At 37.1% G+C, this 22,072-nt stretch overlaps 1 protein-coding gene across 1 annotated transcript in view; it reads left to right on the top strand.

The window, feature by feature from the left end:
- csmd2 (CUB and Sushi multiple domains 2) overlaps positions 1 to 22,072 on the top strand; it is a 375,721-nt gene that overhangs the window by 34,148 nt on the left and 319,501 nt on the right. The gene's annotated exons all lie outside the window — the stretch shown is intronic.

Genomic DNA, 22,072 nt, shown 5'->3' with positions numbered 1-22,072 from the left:
AGGAGACGGGCACAAGGGGGCAACAGAGTGTCCCTCACAAAACGCAACACAGCTTAAATATAACACAAAATGGAAAAGAAACCAATGGCCAACAAAACAGAATGACATAAACTCATAAAGAATTCCAAAAGCGGGGAACCACAACAATAAGGCCTTTTTAAAAAAATCAACTCAATTTGCCTTTCATTACAACTAGTAGTAATCACTGGGGCAAAAAATGAACACAAATTAATATAGAATGGAACAACCAAAAACTAGTTTTGCTTAATAAAATAAAAGAAATATGACATGAAAAACCCTACCTTGATTCACCTCAGAAAATGTACCAAACCATTAATCAGTCTGTTATCTACACCCACTTATCTTAGTGGAGATACAGGCATGATACAGCTACATGCAGCGTTGGGAAAGTTCTCTTTCTACGTGAACTAGTTCAAAGTTCAGTTCACACATTTTAAAATGAACTAGTTCCGTTCATAGTTCATAATTCAAAATTTTGAACTAAGTTCACAGTTCCAAAAAATGAACTAGTTCATAGTTTTTTTTTCATATATTGCTCAAATACACCATAGCCTACTGTAGAACCACAGACAGCAATTATTTTATCAGTTGTAACTCTGAAACTGTGCGTCAGATTTCATCTTCATATCCAGTTTTGAATCCTTATCCAACCAGGGTTTACATTAGCATTGAGGGGACAGCATTTCCCCATTGTTGCTTTAATGCTTTGTTGCTGTCCATTCACTTCACACTAGTAGCAGCTGCAGCTTTCACCCCTACAGTATATTCTCAAAAACATCAGGAAAAATGTGCTGCTTGAATGGTCTTTTTTTATGAGTAATTATTAAAAGAAAAACAGGAAAGTAGTCTTTAAGGTGCAAATGTTTTTTTAATTTTAATATTTTTTTCAATTTGAAATTCCATTTCAGTACATACTAAAAAGGAATACTGGAATCCTGGAAAATTATACCAGGCAGGTTTAACAAACAAGTTACATGAATAGTAAAACCCTCAAGAACATTTTACTAACACAAACTGAGGGACCAGGCTGAGGTAGGAATTTAAGGTTACTGAAGTGCGGATTTTTTTACTGAAAGCCGGCGGGCAAAGTTTGCACAGAAATGTAAGATTGTTGCCATCATCCTCACCGACCATATGGTCATAAAACTGTTTTAAGTGATCATACTGCTGCTTTGTCGCCTCCACGGTCACCTCCATGCTGCTGTGGCTTCCACGCTGCATTTTGTTTTGATGAAGCACGCGACTGTAGGCTACGACACTGATAGCTGGTGTTGCCAGATTGGGTGTTTTCCCCGCTACATATTAAGGCCTGTTTACGGTGTGATTTAACCGGGGTTTCGCCTGGAGGGCTCTATAGAAATCTGGCAACCTATTGAACGGAGTTGAACTGACAGAGCGTGCCGTTCACAGAAACCAGAATGAACACGTTCACAATAACGTTCATCAGGCAGTAATGCAGTACGTTCAGTTCATGTTCGCCCAAAATATGAACGAGTTCATGAACTTTCGTTCAATGAACGCGTTCAGGCACAACACTGGCTACATGTATCTATAATCTCTGATCAGTTATGACACCATTAAGAATATACACTTCATTCATATCCCTTTTTTCCACAGACTTAGTTATATAAAAATTGTAAGCTTTCTTTAAACAAATGAAAACCATTTTCATTGCCTCAGGTCTCTGTTAACCTTCCCAAGTCTCTGCTTGTTGGTATCCCTGACATCTTTTCTCATCTGACTCCACATTTTATGTCTCTCATTTTTAGTCAGTGATGCCTCAACTGCATCTCCCCAGAGAAAAGAACTGAAAATGAGAAGAAAATCTATTATGGATTGCTTCTGGTTTGTCCTCTTCAACCGTTTTCTTGTTTGGACCTCTGGGCCTTGTTTAGCATGCTCCAGCGGGACTTGGGGAAACTGCTCGTACTTTGGATAAAAGTGAGAAGAAAGAAGGATGAGTGGACTTTAAAGCAAATGGAAAAGGGGATTGACAGAAGAGAGGAAAGGCCAAGAGAAGATTGACATAAAAACAGAGAAAGGGATCATAGTTGGGTTTTAGATTCTACCAGCTTTCTCTGAAAAGTTTCTTGCTTAAAAGATGCCTTCTGTGAAAATAATAACTTCCCAGCTTTATCACCGAATGAGCTTTGACAGTCTGGAAATCCGCTTGCAGCTTTCTCTCAGTGGCAGAAATCTGACTGAACTTGTATGGATATTTTCAGAGACAAACAGCCCAACTGATACCTCGCAGACACCCGTATACAACGCCAAAGATGTAAAAGTGATAATTCATCCATCTTTTTCATCCCCCAGTTGTGTCAAAAGTAATTTTCCTTCCATCTTTCTTGCTGCTCTTCTTTCAATTTCTTTTTCACATTTCATTTGCATTCAGTTTTCTTTTTTTTTGCAAACTCTCATCTTCTTTTGGTGTTTTTCAATTTATGCCTTTGCATGTTTTTTTTCCCTTCTATATGTACCACTCTATAGGGTGTAGAGCTTGAATCTTTTCTTTCATCTTGAGTATTCATCATCAATATATTTTTCTTTTCCAACTTCTAACAGTCAGATTTGAATTCCTACATCAGAGCAGTCAGTTTCCCCTTAGATTTGCTTATCTAACCCATTCATATATTCTTTGCTGTTTTAGAAATCCTTATGAATATTATCTGGATGACGACTGCTTCAAATAAATTAGCCAAACGTGTGGCTTTCTACATGTATACACCCTGGGGTGTGGCTGTTGGTGCAGATGCTTTGTGAGTCATAGTCACTACTTTAGATAAGCACATGTGAGTCAGTCTGATGGTGCAGCACTTCATTACACTACTGATCAAAACTGACGCCTGGATAGGAGACAGAAATGCTATGGCAGCTTCTTTAAAAAAAAAAAAAAAAAGAGTAGAACAGTATCTGTTGATGGGAATCCTAGAGTGCCAGCACAAGCTGCTGCACGGCTCTTTGATCGCTGATAATTAAAGACTGCATTTATCTCCAGAGATGGTGTACTGATTCACTGAGTTACAAACAAGCTGGGCCTTCTGATTTGTGGCAGCTTTGCGCAATGTGGAGCAGAAATGCAGCCGAACAAAAGCCAAAAGAGAAAGAATCTGCAAAGCTAAGGGAACAGTTGAAAATGAATAAAAAAAAACATAGCTTATATAGAAGTTAAAAAGTATTTTATGTAAATATCCAACAAAAAACAAAGTTTTTAAATTGAATATATTAAATAAAATGAACCAGTATCAGATTTTTCTTTTTCCAAATTTTAGGTTTTTCCACATAAGGTTGCTGCTTGGTCTACCTGCTGTCAGAATAGTGTGAATCCATAATGCATATAGCTCTTGTCAGATACTTAACAACACATCTTAACTTTTTATTTTATTTTTTTTACCCTAGTTTGATTAGAAATATTAAAAAAAAATAACTTAATTATCGAAGCATTTGGAGTGACTGTAATACCCCTTTATCACCAGAATCCCACCACCATGCTTGACAGTTGAGATTATGTCATGGGATATTGTTCTTTTTAAAGCTTTCTCCCTGCTGCTGGGGCTGTAGCTTTAACAGTTTTAACGGGGTTGGCTTCACTTCTTCACTGACCTTCCCTTCATGTACATGTGCAAAGGTTATAAATAAGTTTAAAAACAATGCTTCTATGTCTGGATAAGTTGACCAGGAAGGCCAGCTCTGTGATTGGATCCCCTCTGGACTCAGTGCAGGAGTTGGGAAACAAAAAGACTCTAAGTAAAATAACATCTCTGTTGGATAATGTCTCCCACCTCATGCATGATGCTGTTGCTGAAGTGGAAAGCTCATTCAGTGATAGACTGCTGCACCCTAAATGCACCAGGGAGCATTATCACAGATCTTTCTTTACAGCAGCAGGAAAACTTTATAACCACTGTTGCCAATAACATCAATAAGTTGCTACACTATGCAGATTTTTGCACAGTTTCTGTCCTATTCAGTTAAATAACATGCTGCTGTCATTTTGCACCTCTCTGGTGTTTTCAAATATCCATTACTGTAAAAATGTCCACAGCTGTTTATTGATTATTTATTCTTTGGCCGACTGCACAGTATTTGTATTTGTAGAAACACTATACAGCACAGTCTTTCATTTGTTTATTTAATGTTTTTTTTTAACTCTGCCACTTATTTTGTTGTTTTTATACACTTTTAAGGTCCACATTTGTGCAACCACTTTTGCTGTAATGCTGCTGTAACACCACAATTTCCCCATTGTGGGACAATATCAGGATTCTCTATTTTTCCATTCTATTTTCTATTCTGTTACAGTCATTAATAGTGAGGGTATCAGCATATTTCCAATGTAATTATAAACGTTTCAGCATTACCTGTGCTGAAATGAGCTGGGGAGAAAGCTTAGATCTCAGTCAAAGAGCTGTTATCCTGGAAATCAGGCAAAAAAAACATTTTTGTATGAGCATAACGGTGACTTCTCTTAGAGTAGCAGCCTGTTAAGCTGAAATATTCCCCTGGGAGCTCTGTGAATATTCAAAGTTTGCTAAGGCACATATTCTTTTTGTCAAGGTGTTCATTCCTGCTCTTTTTTAATTATTATTTATTTATTTTTAGCATAAATCCTTTCTCAATTTGATATTTTAGCCCTTTAGATGGGAAATGGAAGCTTTCAATCGAGCTAGTGGTCAATGATTTCAAGTCAATAAAAATCTAGTTTTACTGGCAGGGGAGCGGCAGCCTCATGGTTAGGGCTTGGAATCCTGAGGTTGTGAGTTCGAAACGCACTCCCACAGACTGCCACTCTGGCTCTTTGAGGAAGACCCTTAACCCCTGATTGCTCCCCAACCGCTGCACAGTTGCAGCCCACTGCTCCCCAAAGGGGATGGGTTAAACAGAGAGAGTTAATTTCTCCATTGTGAGATCAACAAAGTGAAATTTGTTCATTTATTCTTTTTATTTTTACTCTCAGGGGCTCTAATATCTTCCAGTTTATGATGAGGTTTAGCCTTATTGGTTCCCCAAGTATTATTGCATTTTTTAGTTCTTTTTTTTTTTTTTTTTTTTTTTTTTTTGGTTTTTATCATTTCAACCTGGACACAGCTGTGTTGCACCGGGATCCAGAAAAAAAAAAAAAGAAAAAAATGCTGTTTGAATAAATAAACCTGTCTGACACAAAGTTTACCTCAGTTTTTTTTTTTCAATTTAAAGCCAATAAACTATGTTTATTATTCAAATCTGATATTTAAATACAGTCAGCTATCTAGTAGAGGTGGTATATTAGCTGTACAAAAAACCAAACAAAAATAATACTGATCTACATTTAGTCAAACATCAAAGGGAAATTATTAATTTCTAAACACTGAAATTTTAATGAACGTTCACCTTGCATCTTGGCTAGCCAAACGGGCCGAGTTAGTTTGCATGACTTGCGCTGTGATTGAAAACATAACTCGGTGCAGCAAAGGACTTGGTTAGAAAATATGAAGCTTACATCCCATAAACAAATATACCACTATCTTCCTCTTTAAATTTTATGCCAATATTAAAGGATAATAATAGGCCAATACTTACAACTGTGCTTGAAAGTTTATAAACCCTTCCACTGAAACAGAAAAAAATCCACTGTCATTTCATCCTGAGGTTCTGCTCTAAAAAAATGTTTCTGCAGTGATTGACACCTATAGCAGTAATGTTACTCATGCATGCTACCACCAACCATCAGTACAGCAGTTGGTTGCCAGTTGGACTGACTGCAGGCAAGTAGTCTTTATTACTGAAAACAGAGTTAGATTGACTTCTCAGAAAGAAACTGCTGATTTGTTTCCAAAGCATATGTCACAGGTATGTTTTGATTATCGATATAAATGAAGAGAACAGATCATCAATACACTTTGGAAAATAAAAGCAATCTTAATCCTTTTGAAATGAAAATAGCTGTTGATTAAAAATTTCTAGAAGAGATTTACTACATATAAACAAAATGTATGTATTATTGACTTTCTTGTATCCTTAAACATCAATGCCTTTAGTCAGAGTGGATTATTAATTTATTTGTATGAAATTGACTGCAGTGTGGATGGGAGAAATTTAGGGGTGTCCCGATACATTTTAATTTCCGAAACAATACTGATGCAGCATACCGTTGCAGCTTTGAGAATCGGCCGATATACCGATATTAATCAGATATGACATGTGTATAAATCAAACCAGCTTTTATTGCTTATTTTATATATGGTTTATAAATGATCAAGTAATATTACTAATACACTAAAAGGTCTGAAATCAACTAGCCCATGTAAAATTAAGGTGATACAAAACTTTTAAGAGAAGCAAAGTCTTTCTATTAGCATGAAAAATTTTTAAATTGTAGATACTGGATGGTAAAATCTTATATAAAATAAAATATAAATAAATGTTTTATCGGATCAGATCGATATGTGATATCAGTGATGGATTGCGACATCCCTAGAAAACTTGGAATTCAAGTATTCATTTCTGGGTTTCTGATTTTACTACACTGAGAGATTTGCTTTGAAGACAGGATAGAAAACCCAAAAAAGAAGGATAACGGAATTTTTAATTGTCACATTGGGGAAAGGCAAAGGTATCAGATAGGACATCTGATGACTAAAGAAATATTCAACTTGACTGCAAGAACATAACTTTAACCAGCTCACTGATTCTGTGGGAGAGATTGCACATTACTTATCATGAAAAAAAGCAAGATTTTTTTTCTCACATTTTGTGTCACATTTCACCTTGTAACTGCCAGTCAGGGTACACTAAGTACATCTCAGTGTGAGAGAAAAGCTGCTGGGGTGTGCAAAGGCATCCCTCTCCACATGCCTTCTTGTTACTGATGGAGTGACAGAGCAGAGGGGCTCACAGTCTGGTGGTCTGAGACACGTGGGGTTAGTTGGAGAGAGACGGAGGCGTGAAAGAGGACAGATTTTAAGCCTGAGGGCAGGATTGGACCTAAATAAGGAACACTAGTGCATAGTGGTGGGAGTTGTGATAGCACAATAGTGAGCAGTTGTTGCTGTGGGAAAGGAGGGAATGTCAGTGCACAAATTTATTTAGATATGTATGGAGGGACAGAACATTGCATTGTATTTGCTTTAGATGATGCTTGTCTAAAGAGGGGGTTTGGGGTTCAGATAAAATAAACATGGCACTCACCCACACAAACTTTTTAAGCAATGAATAAATGGCATTGGACTGAGAAACTGTTTCTGCTCTTTGCAAAACAATTTTCACATATTATCCCAGCTGCCGACATAAGAATATATGGTTTAATTTCTATAGTACTTACATTTGGCTTACGATTGCCTCCACTGTATTATTTTATCACATTTAAGTTAAAGCTAGTCATCTCCCAGGAGTATTCTCCATAGTAGTAACTGTTACCACCAAGCATCCACTGCTTTTTATTTTATCTATGTTGGCTTTTGGAGAGCCAGTCTATCCTTGGTTTATGCTGGATGTGTGAATGAGTCATGCTTGTAAAGAGCTACAGTGCGCGGGTCAGGGTGAGAGTGGCTGACGCGCAGTGGCACCTCCCCCTTGAAGACTCCACTCTAGCAATAAATCTTCTGCTGCAAAGGCCTTTGGCATCAATCTCTTAAAACATCTACTCTAGAAATTGACAGATCCATTTGAACACTCATATGTTTAATGTGTGTTTGCATATTTGTTCGCCACTTTCTCTGTTCGTTGTGCTTCTGTGTGACGTGTTAGGGGAAAGCCTCTCACAATTAGGATGTGGGGTCTTTTATTTCCTGTGTCAGAGACTTATTGCTAAATGCTGAATGATTTTATTAGTTTGCTGTGCTTATTACTAAGCATCTTTTTCAAGATATAGACACTCAAGATAGAAATGCAGAAAGGCTTCATTTAATTTTAATTTAGTTTATTTATATAGTGCCAGTTCACGTCATCTCGAGGCACTTTACAGAGGCAATGCAATCATATCATACAGACAGATTGGGTAAAAAGTTAAACAAGAAAGATGCATTCACATACTCTGCTGAATGTGTACAGACACTGACTAATGAACAAATACTCAAACACATTCATACGCAGCCCAATACACACACCCACACACACCATTTTAGATTTATAGTCCTTTGAGTCTGGGCTGTTAATGGGAAGACTGCCACTTATCACTGCCAGCTTTAACGACAGGCTGCTAAAAACAGGACGAAGAGTGATAGTTTGTTTTTCATCATCTTCCTACAGGAGAAAAAGTGAAACGATGTCTAGATTTATGATGTCCACTCACCTGTAAGGCAGAATTATTAGCCCAAGCAACTCAAGATTAGAGAAATAATCAAATAGAAGCCTGTAAATTTATACACAGCACCCTTTGTATCACAAATTGTGTGGTGCCACTATTGACTATTCTCCATTTTAAGGCTTAGCTATGTGCTCAGCAGGAATTCGCTTTGGCATACATCAGAGAATGATGTGTTTTCATGACAAAATGTAAAAATCAAACAGGGTAGTGGAACCCTTAGAATGATGAGCCATTTTAAGGCTTCTGCTTAGGTTCATATTCATTTGGATCAATTACAGCATTTTTTGGAGGGACGCCACTTAAGCCATTTAGGCTTTTAAGGATAAAATTGTGACCATTTAAAACACAGGTGTAATTATCATCCTGTAAAACTCCCTCTTCAAATTTTCTGAGCGCTCAAAAACAGAACATAATTATACATTTACCCTTGTTCAGGTCCACAGGCATAACACTTGATATGTTTTTTTTTTTAGTTCTATTTATTTGTGTATTGGTGAGTGACACAGTTTTGTTGAGTGACACAGATTCCCTTGCAAGATGTACATTTTATTACAACCATAAACATAACTGATTTCATATGATGGTACTTGAAGGACCTCAAAAAATGTAATAAATGAAAAGAAATTAGTCTTAAGTTTTTATCAGACATTTGTTTAAACATTATCATAAGTATGGTACAGGTCTGTATTAAGCTATCTTAATCTGATACCATTGAATAAAAGCCTGTACAACCAGCTTCCCAAGATTGAAAGCCAGGTAAAATATAGAATAAATACAAACTTTACTGTAAGAGACTATCATGGTTTTATCAATAAAGGAACAAATACAGTATAACATGAGGTCAGGAGGTTGACCCAGGGGTCATAGCTGATGAGGCAAGAGTTCAGTCTGGTGATCCTGTGGCCTTCGCTGATGTGACAAGAGTATTGGTGTGCAGCTTCCCTGAAAACAAGACGGGACCGTCCGTGCTTGGAGATTTAGCTGGGCCCAGGGTGCTTAAAGTCTCGGGTCAGGAAAAGTCTGGCAAAACAAAGGCTTTGTATGATGGAGGAGCTTTCGTCCGGGGGTCGAGGTTTCTACGAAAACGCTTCCTGTGTCGGGCCATGGCATCCAAGAATAACCTTGCTGACTTTGGGGAAGGCATCCAGAAATACTGCCGATGATCGACTGCAGTAAGAGGCTCTGTAAAGCACTTCTACCCTGATTAAACAAATTTCTTATCTTCTCCTTCAAAAAAGAACAATATAATAGAAATAGAGCAAAACTGCTGGAAAGATTAAACAAATGAAACGAGTCATCAAGAAAGCTACGCCAATATAAAATAGAGAAAAGAATAGTAAACCATTCAATTTAATTTGGTTTATTTATATAGTGCAAATTCAAAACGCATATCATCTCAAGGCTCTTTACAAACAATACAGGCAGACTGGCTAAAAGGTTCTGTTAAGGAAAACCTGTTAATTGCATCGAGTCAATGAGTTGTAAGAAATACTCCTCCTGGATGATCTTGTTGCAGAGATTTTTGCTTGTATTTTATTGATTCTTCAGCAATCCCTTAAACTGGGTATTGAAGGCAAGCAGCAACAATTGAGAAGAAAAACTCCCTTTAGCAGTAAGGAACCTCCAGTAGGACAGACCTCAGTGTTATTGGCTATCTGCTGAGTACGACTGGGGTCCTACAAGATAGAAGCAGCCATACAGAAACAAGCAGAGATACAAAAGGTAACTGTCAACCAGCTCCACAGGCGACCCCGTCCAGGAAACACACAGCCAGGCAGACGAGTTCCATCCACTACCTAGGTCAGACGATGAAATAGAGCACATATAGTTAGTCCCAATATGAAAAACGACTACACTGAAAAACAGGCCAAGCTCCAACATTTTTAAAAACAGAAATGTTGATGGCAGCAGTCTAGGTGATATTTCATTCCAGGATGGATTCACAACCAAACAGGAACAGACTAGATGAAGATACTTTGTTAAGAAAAATCAGAGAGAACATAAAGTAACCTAACAATTATCACAGAATGGGGGAACAGAGACAGAAGGAATCAGGATGATAAAAATGTGTGCCTTTGTCCTCCAGGAGCCTAAACGTATAGCAATATAAATATAAAAAAAATAGCCCAGGATAACCTCACTTTTCTGGCTGAGGTATGAGAAAGGTAGAGCCAAGAAGTAACTCTGTCTGGACTGAATTCTACCCCTGCCAGGTTGGGCCATTCTCTCTACCTCCTCCTACTTTTCTAGTCACCCTGCAACTAAGGAAATATCAGTCGGTTTTTACCAATGCGCTTCATTGGAAAGGAATGTTTTAAGCCTAATCTTAAAAGTAAAAAGTGTTCACAGATCAAAACTAGTAGTTTGTTCCTAAGGAAGAGCTAGTCTGCTAGACCCAAATAGCAATACCAAAAAAAAAACATGCTTAAGGCAAAACATAAACCCTAAATTCGTAAAATAAAAATTAACACCTAAGGAAAATTTCCAAACAGAATAGATAACTTTGAAAATTAAACAACAACAACATTTCTCACATTTAAATTAAGAGAAAACTCAACTCAACTCAAACAAAAGCTATTATTTCTGCCTAGCCTTATTGGATGGTGGCAAGATTTTTTTTGTAGAAGAAACATATGAAATTGTGCTTTGGATAGATTAAGTTTTTGGCATGCATACATATTCCTATCCCTGGCAAAAAAAAAAAAACTACACATTGCAAAAAACAAACCAGACATTTATATATAATACGGTTGTGATAGAGTAATGCTGTGGGAATGTTTTCCTTAGGTTTGTTCTGGAAACTTGGTTGGTTAACTCAATAACATTTTACTTTATTAAGATCAAAAATTGAAATACATTTGTTTTGTAAATCATATTATAGGGATTTCTTGACTAACAGTCATAGATGCAGATAGTTTTAGGCAGAAAGTATGTAGAAGGAAACCTCTGACTCAAAGCCTCTATTGTTATTTGACAGTCCTAGGAAGACAATGCTAATAGTTGTCAAAAAAATGCTTTCCAGTCTGTGATTATTTCTTTTTTTTCTTTTTGTCAGCTCTAAAGGATCAAAAGAAGATAATAAGAGACAATAGGTCAAGAGTCAGCTGTCTTTACAAGTTTTTTGAACTTATTTAAGTAATTTGCTCTTATGCTGCTACCCCTTCATGACCATCAATGATAGCCCCATGAAAACAGAGTAATTCCAGTACTTTTGCAGAAGATAGGAGTTGTGTTTGTCCCAAAACCTAATCTAATCTAAGTAAGTGTGAATGGTAACAGAATAGTCCTCTGTAGTACTTATTTTCTGCTGATGACCTTGTTGGGCACGCATCCCTTAATTATCCCACAATAAAATCTGTTTGTCAGTTACTCTTTGGTCTTGGCTGTTGAGGCCTCCATCTGAGTCTTTTGTAATTTTAGACAAAGCATCTGAATACATTTTAATGCACTGGATAAATTAAAGAACATGATCTTAAATATCGGCAATGGACTGGCGACCTGTGCAGGGTGTACCCCGCCTCTCGCCCGTAGACGGCTGGAGATAGACACCAGCACCCCTCGTGACCCCACTTGGGATTAGGCGTTTCAGAAAATGGATCTTGATGTCAAAGAATGACAAGAGATTGACTGGGATGTTTACGATCGAGCAGGACGATATAAAATGAGCAAAATAAAGTTTTATCAATACATATTCCTGTTATATTATCAAAGTTCACAACTAAACCAATTGAGAACTTCATAGTTACCGGTAACAGGCACTATTTGTCCAGTCTCAGCTGATAAAACTATTAAAAAAACAACAACAAAGACCTGTCTCTCAAGGGGAATTCAGACCGAACATGGTGTCCACAGTGAGGGTGGTGGATTTAAATAGTATCCCTATCTAAATTGCACAGGGAAGGACAGTCAAACAGCCTGTGGTGAATCTCACAGAGTGAGAGCGATTACTACTCTGCTCTCACCTTGTGCTACTTGATAAAACTGAGGTGTTGTCAAAAAGCAGCATCATAGAGAGACTGGAGCAGTGATGGTTGAATAAAAAAAAATCATAACTTTTCTGTGGAATTGCATTGCCGCAACCAATCAGGGAGTGGTTGTGATGCAGGTTAAACATACTCCTAAAGAAGTGCAGCAAGTATTCTTTCCAGTTGTTGGTTCTACAAATAATTGTATTTATTTATTTTTACCTTAAGCATTTTGTGTTGTATTTGTGTTAATGCTATATCGAATACAAATACTTAATAAGTTTTGAGTTAGTAATTAATAAAACAATAAAATAGAGAGGTATGCTTAATTTTCTACAGATTGTAGAAATTTTATTTTGGGGGGAAACTGTGGCAGAATTCCTGTGGAGCTTCTGTTTTATTACTGTTAATTACGTTTATATTTGATAAAGTAGAATATGGGTGTAGCACTTTCTTGATATGTCATTCTTCTTTCTACACATCTGTCTTTCCATCCATCCATCTTCTCCCGTTTATTCCGTCAGGGTCTCAGTGGGGCAGCTACTGCTCAGCACTTCTTATCTCATGATGAAAGATAAAGGGTATTGCTCTGACACTAGCTACGTTTACATGCGCAAAATTTCCCCGATCCGATCCAAACCTTGGTTGATCGGAAATTCAAAATCTCCGTTTACATGGACACTAAATGAAATGATCCGATCATGACGTGTGTATACATGTACCAAGCGTTGGATCAGATTAAATCTTTTAAGCATGCGCAGAACTTCCTGCCAAACTTGGCAGTTCTGTCTGCGTCTGGTTTTTGGGAGGCCTGACAAACGATGCGCTCGGAGCGAGCGGAAAGAAAAAAGGAGAGAGGAGGAAAAAAGCGCTTGGCAGCGAAATGTCCGAGAGAAAATGTAGAGAATGAGCGATTGAACCGGCGTGGGAGAGCGAGTGGGCTGTGGAGAGAGAAAAGAGGAAGAGGAGGAGGATAAATTCCTATTTCCTGCAGGTTTAAATGAACTTGAGTGTACAGTATAAGTCGGCGTTCCTAGACTCCCCCCGCCATGTTGTTCACAGCGAGAGCGACCGGTGGTTTCCTGTTGTTGACAAGGCGGAAAACGTCACGCTGACGTCGCACACATGCGCAGTGAAGATTATTTTACTCTTCAGATCCGAATGGGTGTTTACATGGACGCCAATCGGAATGGCAATCGGCAAAAACCACCTCTCTCATTCGGAATTAAATTTAGATCCGATCGGACCGAATCGGATTAGAATCTTCAGTCTGACATGTTTACATGAAACATTTTTGATCTGATCAGGCCTTCAATCCGATTAGTTATGTCCATGTAAACGTAGCTAGTGTCTGGAAGTATAGCAATAAGGTCCTGTTCAATGATTACGTTTGCTTTGCCTGAAGTAATACAGGACAGCCGATCAGAAATGTCAACATCCCTTCTATTCTTATTGTAGATCAGTTTGTGTTGAAGAGGGAATCTCTCACACCACAGTATCCCTCTTGTTCCTTCACCTTTCTATTCAAAGTGACTCTCCAGAAAATGCAGGATAACACAGAGAAAAAAGAGGCCCCAGTGTCCATCCACTTGATATAAACAATAGGCCTATCTCAAGTCCATCTCACAGCCCCTTTTCCACTTTTTCACATGAGATAATTTGCTCTCCCTCTAAGGCATCCTTTTTTGTAACTCCTTTAGGTACCAGATATTCACAATTGAGAAATCCATAAACATTATGTTATTTGCTCCAAATTGGTCATGTAAATATCGCCAAGACAAAGGTTGGCATACTCTCTGAGGTTCAGTTTTGTCAGTGTATATACGAAAGCAGATAGTATAAAGACCGTTTTATTAAGCCAAATCAAAGCTTTGCATCCATCTATCTTTTCCCGCTTATTCCATGAGGGTCGTGATGGAGCCTGTGCCCATCTCCGGCAGTCTATGGGCAAGATACTGTGCACACCCTGGACAGGTCTGGAACACAGAGACACACAAAGACATACAATCATGCACATACTCACCCTTAAGATAACATAGCCTAAGAGTCATGTTTTTGGAATGTGTTAGGATCCGGCAGTACCCGGAGATAACCCATGCATGTTTGGGGAAAAAATGCTAACTCAGGGAATCCATTTGATTCACTGCATCAGGAATTTAACCTTCTTGCTGCAAGGCAACATTGCTACAAATTGTTGCCTTTTGCAGCCAATACATTTTCCAATGTTCAGCCAATACATTTCAATACCACATTTATGTTTTTCCTATTGACATCATATTTTCACCTACAGCTAGTTCCCTATTTGGTTAGATATATGCTTGTCAGCCACTAAGGATATCATAAGGAGGCCCAACTTTAAACAGAGTTTAATGTCCAGTTGTCCCATTCTTCACATTCTGTACATCTGCCATGGGGTAATTGAGGTAGATTTTCTAAAGTATTGATCAGAACCAGCATCTTGACATCACTTTGGAAGGGGTTCAGATAAACATATATTTTTATTTCTCCAGTAGTCCTGAATCTGGGAAGCTAGCATTTTCCTGGCACGCTATCAGCATCCTCCTGTGTCTTCCAGGTACTGTAGTTCTGCAGTATGACTAAGGTGTGATTAGAACCAAGAGACTAGGCAGTACGCCCATTCAGTCTGCTTGGAAATTAAAGTAGCCATCTCCCCGCCTGCCAAAACCTCATCTTTCTCTTTATGCTCACCCTCCTCTTACTGAAAATCTAAGACAAATGATCGATCCGCTACATCATTGTCTAATTCCTCAATGTCTCCCCCTGACTTTGGAAGCAAGTTTTCCTCATCACTATACAGCTCATAAGAGCAATGATACCTGCTGTAGATTCAGTCTTTGCATTAGCCTTTACATATGAAGAAAAAAAGCACTAACCTTAACAGAAATTAGAAACTACATGTGAAAAATCCCTCAGATATCAAAACCTGCCAACAGTATCTCTGTCTTTTATACATTACCTCTTTGTTCACAGTGTTGTTTTTGTCAACAAAGACGATATTATTTTGTTGAGGCTTCTTTTTTTATGACAATCACGAAAGCTGACTAACATGGACCTTTGCAGACGAAGACATGATGACTCTTAGGTGTGAGTTTTTTCATCGACGAGACAATGCTAAATAAAAAAAGGTTAGCAGGTGGTCTTTCATACACTTAAAATGCATCCTTGTGCTGTAACTTGTTACATTCAGACCGCACGCTTCTGAAGCAACCAGATTTATCATCAGTAGCAATTCAGATTCAATGTGTATCAGTCAGATAAAATGGCGCATAAAGTACTGATTCCCAACCGGGGGTACTCATACCCCTAGTGGCCCGTAAATGCATTGCAAGGTGTACATGAAATTATTTTATTTATTAGGCAGTAAAATAAAATGGGCCTGGAATCTGTTCTGCTTTCTGAAGACCAAAATGACAATGAAATAACAGGCTTTTTTCAAGCAAAAGTAGTTTTTCTTATGTTTGAATTCAACTTCATTTTGACACACACCAAAACCAAGCAGAGGAACAGACTGGAAGTAAAGATCAGCTGTTTTTCACACTGAGCTATTGGAGCTCTTCAAAGTAGCTCAGTTGTCTTTATGAAAACAAAGATAAACTAATTAGGTCAGTTTGATTTGAATTTTTGTTCAATATTTTCTTTCCAATTCATCAAGTTTAAATATTACCCAGTGGAGCTCCAGTTTTATAAAGGCAGATAAATATGATTGTATTTTGTATTCATTTCAATTCCTTACTAACTTTCAGATGTAAAAAATAAAAAAACTAGGAATTAAATGGTTAAATAAAAAGCTTAAGTAAAATAGTTTTGATTTTATAATCAGTTATTTTACATTCAACATTTGGACAATCAGCAATAGATTTGACTGAGTCTCATGGGTTTGGAAACACAGGGATAAAGCATGAAAATAAATTACATCACACTCACCAGAGATGCTTCTGAGCATTAAAAAAAAATGTTATCCTATGGTCTTTTTGCAGGGAGTCTTAGAATCTCCATTTAGTATCAGCCATTTAGGTGAGATGACTTTTAACAAAAGCAAACCTAAAATGCAGATTGTCGCTAGCTTAACTTGGCTGTAAACATTTTGCTCTAACTAACAAATCAGAGGTCAGAAAATTGTGACATTAGGGCGGGCCCACTAGCTCGCGCAGTGGGGCAAATCTGAAATCTGATTGGTTGAAGAAACCATTCATCACTGATACTGTTAGGGTACGATTAACCAGCACCAATGATACTGAAGGCTCTGAGCATATTTGATTTACATATAACACAGAGGCTGAAATCTGGTTGGCCAAAAAACAAAAATAGAAACAACATAAATATAAAGGAAGAGGCACATCAAAGAGAAATGCTTCAAAGTTAGTCAAATTAATTGTTTGGAATATGTTAATACAGTTTGCTAGAAGAAAATTAAAGTAAAGGCTTTGAAGGCCCTGACCGCCCACCACAACTTTCCAGGGTGCTCCAGTTGAAATGTACCACTTTGAAGTTGGAAATTTAGGATTCAGTGGAAAATGGAATGCACCATTAGAAGATGAGCAGGTTCAATGAGCTAGTTTCAACAATGTATGCATTGCTGCGTGAAAGAAAAATCTGTTTTTGTTGAATGCAATAAATGTGTGAATACACATTCATCCCCTCTCTGAGAACAGAGCTGCATGGCTTCATTATATTTTTGATGACAACATCCAAGCCACATTGCCAAAGAAATTGTTGCCTGCTTGAATCACTTCATGAAAGGCTCTTTACTAACAGTACACAGGAGGATTTGTCAGCATATTTGACTAAGGGGAAGTTCTGTACGGTTTGTCGCAGTTCTGCAGATGACGAAGTTGTAAATACTTAATGTTTTGTCTTTTCTCCAGGCAGCATACATTTTCAACCTCAGTTGGCATAGAATTTCCACATTTATATAAGTAAAAATAATATTTGACAGCTGAGAAATTTCCAGCACTCAAATATGGGTTAATACCAATATGTAGATACTGTAACTAAAAGTATGAACTGTTAGAAAGAAACTGTGGGTAACAAAAACAAGAGACATAGAACAGTTCATGCTGTATTATGGTGTTAATAATGAATGATGTTTTACAGTACTTTATAAACATAAACTATCTTTCAGAAACCGGTTGCAGCATCTTTGCAGGCAGTGCAGGAGGCTTCACTTCTTCTAATTCTTTCTCTCACTCAGGGTCAAAGATGTACAGTATATTTTATCATTTGACATCTGTTTGCAGTCATTTTAAATAAAAAACTACAGCTTATTTGGATAAAAGTGAGCCATAAAGGTTGTATTGAAAAGAGCTCAAAATGGGTAGAACTGAGCTGGTAAAATGTAATTATATGAGATAATTAGGGCAAAGAATATACAATATGTATATATTTTTTTTTGTATATCAAGTAGAGATATGCTTACTTTTTTAAAATTATTTCAACAAATTTAACTTCTTAAAATAGTGCATTTCAGGGAGCCTATAGAGTTATTTTTTTCCTAAGAACAGAAAAGAATAAAACAATGTGATAAAAAAAAGAAATAAATAAAGATAAGAAAACCAGCCTATTTTATAAACTTTTAAAAGTTATACCCCAGTTGTTCATTCTGGGTGCATATTAGGGAACCATTCCAAAGAATTAACCATTTCAAAGAATTACCATTTAATTCTTTGGAAGAGTCGGCTCTTTCAGCTCCAAAGTGGATCCTAATTTCTTATTATCTGTGACCTCTAATTTTTGATTAAGTTGGTAATTTATTATGTTAATACTCTTTTATTATTTTTTCTAATTAGAGTTCTTGTACTTGCTTAGTATGTATTTGTTCTGTTATGAAAGAGCTATTTTTCCTTGTTGTAATATACTTTAACTTTTTCACTTTTACAGTATGTAGCACAAAAAATTAATGGGAAAATCCACCAAAGACAACCCTAACAATATCCCCATGTTTAATTGGCCATAAGGCCACCATGATGTCATTCAAAACATAGTTTGCTGGGAACGGGGGGTAGGCCACTGACAGAGAATTAAGCAGTCAAATTTCAAAAAGTGGGGAGTCAGCTCCTATGATTCTACCACCTCATTACACGCTTTTATTATTTATTTATGTGAATTACAATAATATTCTACTCAGTGTGACCATAAACAATGCCCCTTTATGTATATTTACCATAACACCATCATTTCACTGGAGGTACAACATTTTACATGCACATAATTGGTAAACAAGCCAAAGCAATGAAGGTGAGTGTGTGGGAAACCCCTACCGGAACAAAAGAGGACCAAAATCCAGTGTGAAGAAATATTTTATTCCAAGACTGATAAGACACACACACACACACACACACACACACACACACACACACACACACACACACACACACACACACACACACACACACACACACACACACACACACACACCCACACACACACACATACACACACACAAAAAAAACCTCTGAAAATTGCATGTATGTTGTTTTTTAGTGGAATAGGAGCTCAGTTTTTGGAAACATCCTTTCTAATACTGATACTAGTGATAGCAACTATTAGTCTTTTTCTTATTGTGACGAAAGCATTAGTAGGGTATGTATGTTCAGCAAGTTTCTAACTTGGCAATTTAAGTCAGAAATTATTAACAGATCAAGTGTTCAAACCATTCTAGGTCTGATACGTCACAACCTAACTTTTTTGGTATATGGACTTCTTTGATCATGTGTTTTTGCAGCCAACTAGCATATATACTTTGACAAAGCATCCTTTTTTAATTGATTTAACAATACATTTGAAGGATATCTTAGCTTTCTTTTCATTTTCTGAATTTATTGTTGATACATCTTTTATCACGCTAAGCTCTCATTTTACTGCGAGGTAATGCAGGTCACCCAGGCTCTACTAAATAGCTGCATATATTGTCACCATCTGGCTTTCTTAAAGTTCTGTGGTACTGCCGGCAAATAGCTTAAATCTGTTTAATCACACAAATGCAGAAATTCTATCTAGGCTAAAAAAAGGACTATTTAGACAATATTAGGATGGGCAGGGTAAAGTATCTCCTTCTGTCATGATCCATCTTCTATCCATGTATAAGAATATAACTTGACTATGCACCTTTAAATTAGATTTAATACATTCACTCCTCACTATTTTTGTAATAAAGATTTGTTTTAGCTTTATTCTTGGGTGTTAGGCACTGATATTCTCTCCGTGCACCATGTGCTTCATATCTTTAGATAATCTTGTGGTGATTATTTTTTTCCTAGCTTGAGTCTTTGATGTGGTTGTGTGTGTCTGTATGTGTGTTTACTGTAGTAATTTTTTTCCTTGATTTCACCATTTCTTTTTTCCCCCCTTTTTCTTCATAACCCTCAAAGAGACTGAGCATATTAGCTTAAACACTTACACAAACACCTTGCAGACCTGTTTATGCATACAACAATAAGATTAAAAACACACGCATGCACAACACAAACCCGCTGCCAAAACAATTTTTCTGTCTTGTAATTAAAACGCTGCATGTGACCGTTTGCTCCTTTGCTTATTTAGCTGTCTGGAAATCAAAGGTTAACTGTACAGTTCCTGTCCTCAACATTTCTTCATTGATTCTGTCATTAATGATGGTAATAAGTGATTTAAATACACATACAGTGCAGTGAAGGGATGCTGAAAACGTAATTAGTACACATTATTCAGGACTTCAAACCAGAAAGGAACCTAATTACAGGAGGCATTAATATTGAGACCTGCAGACTCAGAACAACAGAGGCTAAACTTTTCCTTAAAAAAAAAAAAAGAAAAAAAATATATATTTTTTTCGAGGATACTCGCGTATACTGTGCACACAAATATACACACATACACAAACACACTTATATTTGCATGCTAGACCAGCACTCCATCCCCCACCCCCCTGCTACTCTCTCTTCCCTCTCCTTTTTCTTCCTTCTGCTGCTCTTTGATCATCCTTCCTACCAGAGTAAAAGAAGAGTGATGGGTAAAAAGTCAATGGAATTGGTAGGGAGCTCCATCGGTCACTGTGTCCCTGTTAGCTCTGCGAGCTAATCAGATCTTTCACAGAATCTTGTTTGGGGCTTTATTGGTTGCATTTCTTTGCAGAGAAAAATGCAAAGGATCACATGAAGGGAGAAACAAGTACGGATGATTAAAATCGGACTGAGGATTCATACAGTATTTATAATAAGCTACTGCCGCTTAGAATGTATGATTTATACTTCAATAATCCATCATTGGTTATGGAGATATCTACATTCCACATTTACTTAATAATTAATGAGCGACTACACAGTGATTAATGTGTATGGGAAGATGTATTAAGAAATATTACACTTTTAATCGAAGTGCACACAATTTTCCTTAATAGGTTTTGGATAGATTTAGAAGCTGGACTCCAAAATGTGCTTTTATTTAACCACCAAACATCAAAAGCTGACTAAGATGAAGTATTATCATACTGCAGTAGACTAATGGCAGGAGATCTTTTGAACAGAACAAGTAATGCCCTTTTAAACCTTGGTTTTCTCAGATTTTTCTATAAAAAAGGCTTTTTCTCCTTCTTTGAAATTAATCCTCAGTGAAAGAAACATTTATGTTGTCAGTATATTATCCTTCAGTCCTAATGTTTAAGGTAAAATGTGGTAAAAAATTGTTTAATGAAGACTGCACAAATAGAGTATTATACTAATGGAGTCAGAAAATGTATTTATAACCAATGCAGGAAGGAAATAATAGTCTTTGAGTTAGACCTGCATGGAAAATATTACACGTAGTTTATTAAGCCAGATAGAATTCACAACACATTTGCCTTTAGGATGCTTTAGAGGTGTCTGTTTAATTGAATCATGCAGAAAAAATTGGTTAAAAGTTTTCAATCTAAGGAAACACAGCTGATTGCATTGAATTTACAGAATGCACGTTTCCTGTACTGTATGATCATGAAGAGACAGTGAGCCTTCACCTGTATGCTGTTGTCCTTTGCAGCAATCCCTTAAGCCAGGGATGGTCAACTCCAGTCCTTGAGAGCTGGTTTCCTGCAACTTTAGATTCATCCTTGGTCCAACACACCTGAATCAAATGGTTGAATTACCTCCCCAGTATGCAATCAATTTCTCCAGAGTCCTTTTAATGATCTATTTACTTGATTCAGGTGTGTTAAGTCAAGGACATATCTAAAAGTTCCAGGATACAGGCCCGCCAGAAATGGAGTTACCCCTGCCTTAAGCCAAGCATTCATACAGCTGCAGTGGAGAAAAAGCTCCTTTGACTTACTGACCTACAGTATTGCCTGGTGATGGAGAGTATTGTACAGGTTTTTGATGAAAGTCATTTTACAAAATAATTGTTCAGTTTTTCTGATCATTAAACACCATTTACTCCCATAGCAACATTTGCGTTATTCTTGGTTTTAGATAACATGTTGTTTTTTGGGGCTATTAAGTGCATCAGTATTAATCACCCTACTACTTAGCGGGCAGGAGGGAGGATGAATCAGTGATGGGAGTAGAAAAAACAAAAGTAAACATATCACTACATCTAAGCAAAAATTTAGCATTTTCATAGAGTATTTGGCTGACCTTAAATTTGAGACTGTATTAAGGGATCTGTGCTAATATTTGTTTTATTGATTGACTCCTATTTCATCATGTTTTATGCACACAAGTAGGGCTGCAACAACGAATCGATAAAATCGATAAAAATCGACTTTTAAAAGCGTTGGCAATGAATTTCATCATCGATTAGTTGTGTCGTGCGATTAATGTGTCATCCGCCG

Source organism: Cyprinodon tularosa, unplaced genomic scaffold, assembly GCF_016077235.1.
Source record: "Cyprinodon tularosa strain WSP-4 unplaced genomic scaffold, ASM1607723v1 ctg230, whole genome shotgun sequence".
Classification (NCBI taxonomy): domain Eukaryota; kingdom Metazoa; phylum Chordata; class Actinopteri; order Cyprinodontiformes; family Cyprinodontidae; genus Cyprinodon; species Cyprinodon tularosa.
This window is presented reverse-complemented; position numbering and strand designations above follow the sequence as displayed.